We start from the raw sequence: 4913 nt of genomic DNA, 5'->3' as shown, positions 1-4913 counted from the left end.
TCCATTTTCACACTATTTATTGTATTTCATTTGAACTAAGTTATATATATATATATATATATATATATATGTATGTATGTATGTATGTATGTATCACATTAATGTTAAGTCAAAAAAGTTAGTATTAAACGACAACCACTAACATGAATGAAATCTTGTTACTTTATTTTTAGTATAATTGGTAAAACTACAAATTATGTGAACTAGACTAAAAGTTTTTTACCAAATTAACATACCGATTCAACGAACTTTAATGATAAAGTCTATCTTCTCAACTAAACTTGTTTTAATGTTCAATATTTAAATTTTAGCAATTGAATTCCTTATACAATGTTATTGATGAAATCAAAAATATAGGACAAATGAAGTTTTTGTTGGAATAGTGTCTAAGCCCGTAACTATATTTGGTATGTACTTGACCCGGTTGTGCATGGTCCTTTTGGGTTGCCTTCTCCAAAGCAACTTGACAAGGTAATTTAAGGAGAAAGAGAGAGTATTATGATTTATTAATATATTATAAGAATAATATATTAAAGGAGAAATCATATTTATTTAATTAGTATTGGTCATAAATTAATTAGGAATTAATTTGGTGATCAAAAGAGATTAATTGAATAAAGGGGTATAAACTGTCAAATGTATGATAGTTGAGTTTTAGGTTAAGGAAGCCTAATGGGCTTAAGGGGGAACGGAATTATGATGGGTATCCATCATATTTTCGTCCAAGGCCTTATTCCAGAAGGTTCCTTGGGCTGCTTGGTGGCTAAGCTGTCCATTAGGGTTTAGACTGAAACCCTAGTAACCTGTAAGTATAAATATGACCCCTAGGGCATTGAATTCGGCTACCACTTGATTCTAAGAGATCCCTAGGCCGATTTCTAGCCTCTCTCTCCCTCTCTCATATTACCTTCTTGCTTGTGGGGTTTGTGAACCATTAGAGGAGTTGCATTTGTGACTCTAAGCTCAAGAGAAGAAGAAAGAGAAGATCTAAGCCAACAATTGAAGAGGTAAACATCTAGATCTGATTCTATATGTTATTTTTGTTATTTGTATGCTAGATTAGGGTTTGTAAGTCTTGGAATCAAAGCATGTTCAATAGAGAAACCTAGATCCAAGCATTAGGGTTCGTATGAGCATATATGAATGTTTCTTATGCATAAATCACATCAGTGGTATCAGAGCTTTGATTGGTTTCAGTTGTATGTGATGCTTAACTGCTTTGTTTACTACAAATCGAGTTTTTGCCCCCTGCCCAACTCAACTTGGCGAGTCAGTATCTGGACTCGGCGAGTTGACCCCTACTCGGCGAGTCAGTGCGTCAGGCAGAGGGTATTTCGGGTTTTACCTGCTGTTTTGACTTGGATTTGATTCTTAAATTGTTTTATGAAGTTAAAATCCGAATTTTATCTTAATTAAGTGTTTATCCTTGCCAGAACAATAGATAATTTCAAATCCTTTAATATTAGTTGTTTATGTGATAAATATGGATTATTTAAAATTATTTGGTAATTATCTAATGACTAAAATTAAGATTAGGTCAAATATAGTTAATTATGAAATTAATTGTTTAATTTGAATTATTTGTTGTTTGATCCCTTGTGTTTTGAAAAGTTCAATTCTTGCCCTCAAGTTTTGAAATTTGAATTTATGATTAAAAGTTTAATTTTGAGTAATTTAAATTTCAAACCCTTAGAATTTTACAAGTTTAAAATTCAACCCTATGCTATTATATATTATTACAAGTTTAATTAATATATATATATATATATATATATATATATATGTATAACTTAAAATGCTAGTCTTACCGTTAGTAGGCCTCATTCACGAAGTCGGTCTATAAGGTGGGTATAAGGTTGCTGCCTATAAAATGACGCTTAATGGGTGTACACTCACACCTACCACTTGCTTGACTGGTGGAGGGTCGTTAGCCGAACGGGTAGGATAGGGCAACCCTCTCCTCATTAAAAGTATAATGTTAAATATAAAGTAACTACATGTTTTATAAATTCTCATTCCTAGTTACTTTGGATGAACCTAGCAGCTATAAGGAAGCCATGGCAGGCCCAAAGTCTGCGAAATGGAAAGAGGCAATGGACAGCGAGGTTCAGTCCATGTACGACAACCAAGTTTGGAATTTGGTTGATAATATACCGGGTCGTAAGACAGTCAGGTGCAAGTGAATCTTCGAGAAGAAGACGGACATGATGGGAAAGTGCATACTTATAAAGCGCGATTGGTTGCGAAGGGCTTTACTTAAACTCCCGGAGTTGACTATGATGAGACCTTCTCACCAGTTGCGAAGATAAAGTCTATTAGGGTGATGCTTGCCATAGCTGCATTTCATGATTATGAACTATGGCAGATGGACGTGAAAACCACTTTCCTTAATGGAAAGTTGGCTGAGGATGTCTACATGAATCAGCCAGAGGGTTTTGTCGATACGAAGCATCCAAATAGAGTATGCAAGCTTGAGAAATCCATTTATGGATTGAAACAAGCGTCTCGTAGATGGAATCTTTGTTTTGACGAGAAGGTTAAAGAGTTTGGATTTCTGCGAAGCGAAGATGAATCTTGTGTGTATGTCAAAGCCAGTAGGAGTATAGTAAGCTTCCTCGTATTGTATGTCGACGACATACTACTCATAGGAAACGATGTCCCAACCTTGCAGGAGGTTAAGTCCTGGCTTGGGAAATGTTTCGCTATGAAGGACCTCGGAGAGGCTGCTTATATTCTAGGAATATGAATAGTAAGAAACAGGGAAAAGAGACTGATAGGACTCAATCAGGATACATACTTGGAAAAGGTACTAAAGCGTTTTAGTATGGAAAATTCCAAGAAAGGGGAGTTGTCAGTCCAAAGCAATACCAAGCTGAGTAAGACTCAGAGCCCGAGTATAAAGGCAGAGATAGCTGATATGAGCCGAGTACCTTACGCTTCCACAGTAGGCTCTATTATGTACGCTATGACTTGTACTCACCCTGATGTGGCCTTCACTTTGAGCATGGTCAGCAGCACTACAAATAAAATGATGTTTAGTGGCACAAAAAAAGTGCCATTGAAAACCAAAAAAGTGCCACTAAAAACCCCCTTGGCAATCAGCGACACAAAAAAAATGTCACTACAAACGCTCCCACTAAAGGCTTTTAGTGACACCTTTTTGTTGTGTCGCTGCAACCTTTTTAGGTTTTAGTGACACTTTTTTTTGTGCCACTATAGCACTTTTAGTTTTTGTGACACTTTTCTTATGCCACTAAAATAAAAACAATTTGTATGTTTTAGCGGCACTTTTTTTTTACAACAAAACATTTATATTTCAAAATTTGATCCAATTTATTTTTTATAAATTTAAATGGAATATAAAATAATAAAAAACAATTAAGATAATAAATGCAAAACACAAAAGCATTACTCAAATTAATACTTAACCTGTCTGACTGTAATATTCTCAATATTTAATACAAAAATATATTCCAAAAACCTATAATAAGTCTAAACATTGTGCTAGTTAATACTTGTTGGAAAGAAACACAAAAGTTGACATGAAGATGAAATTTGCATAGTTGCTCCTCTTGTTTATCCATCTTGAACAATTGCCTGTAATATAATCATAATAAATCATATAAAATTATATAAGAATATCACTAATAATCACATAAAAATATGTAATAATATCACTAATAATCACCACACATAAAAAGAACCATAGATCAAATGGTTATCCTAGTTGAAAGTACTTACCATTGTAACAGTTACGTGTCAAAAGGACCATTTTTGTAATATATCCCTGCTACAAGGACAATTTTAACAGCTTCTTACTGGACCATTTTTGTCATGTTTTCCTGTAATAAGGACTATTTTTGTAACAATTACCTGCCACAAAGACCATTTTTGTAATATATTCCTGCAACATGGACCATTTTTATAACAATTACCCCATTTGGAGTTATTTTAATCAAAATTAAAATTAAAACAATTCATATTTTCTTTCATATTTCATAATACTATAACATTTTAGTTTTAGAAATCTATGCGAGTATAGCAACGTACTTTCACTGATTTGTTTATTATAGCACTCTACTTTCATATTTCATCATATTAGAGCACTAAAATGAAAGTATGATGCTATGATTTATATGAGTTATTGGATATGATTAACATTTCAGGTAGTTACCAATAGACGTATTTTCCCTCATCCTTATTATCATAATGAATTATCTTTGGTTATGAGTGACCTAATCAATAAGACACTTACCAAAGAAATCTAGGATCATTTTGTATCCAATCAGACACATAGATATAAAAGAAAATGTTGACCTAACATCAACCTATTTGTAATCTCAAACATGGATAGACCTTCCAAAATTCAAAGCATGATTCCCAAGTAGATATATACTATCAATTCATTCATAACAATGGATATGGGCAAATAGGTCATTTAACATGAAAACTTTAAAAAAAAACTAACCTGTAGATACTCCAATTCTGCCATGCTTTCTGTCTTCTGAAATCAGTGTATATAGAGATCGTAGACCTACATCAGAAGCAAAAATTCAGCCTAATTTTTTTTTTGTGTTTGACCAATTAGATAAAAGTCAACTGTGGCATCATACTTTATCTAAAATGGCAAAGAGATTAGATGAAAAAACAATGAAGGGATCTCTTGTCACACCAAAAACTACAGGTATAGAGTCAACCTAGAAAAAAAAATTACAAAAAATTCGTGAACATAAGTTTTAAAATATTATAAAAATATGTTAAATGAATAAACTTACAGCAAATGCAATGTCACTGAGTTCAATTACTGGTACAGGTAGAAGCAAAGGTGTAGCCTGTCCAGAATGTTTGATGCCTTTTAGAAACAAACAATTCAAGATGACACTTTTTGAGTAAAAAAAAAGAATCAAGAAAAG

At 33.0% G+C, this 4913-nt stretch overlaps 1 long non-coding RNA gene across 1 annotated transcript; it reads right to left on the bottom strand.

Annotated features, from left to right (window-relative positions):
- Positions 1–3505: 3505 nt before the first annotated feature.
- On the bottom strand, positions 3506–4695 carry LOC111909804 (uncharacterized). Its single transcript, XR_008225491.1, has 3 exons — positions 4614–4695; positions 4469–4534; positions 3506–3597 (listed from the first exon to the last, which is right to left on the bottom strand). It is a non-coding gene; the product is annotated as an uncharacterized LOC111909804 (long non-coding RNA).
- Between the last annotated feature and the right edge of the window lie 218 nt (positions 4696–4913).

This window comes from Lactuca sativa, chromosome 1 (genome assembly GCF_002870075.4).
Source record: "Lactuca sativa cultivar Salinas chromosome 1, Lsat_Salinas_v11, whole genome shotgun sequence".
In the NCBI taxonomy this organism is placed as follows: Eukaryota; Viridiplantae; Streptophyta; class Magnoliopsida; order Asterales; family Asteraceae; genus Lactuca; species Lactuca sativa.
This window is presented reverse-complemented; position numbering and strand designations above follow the sequence as displayed.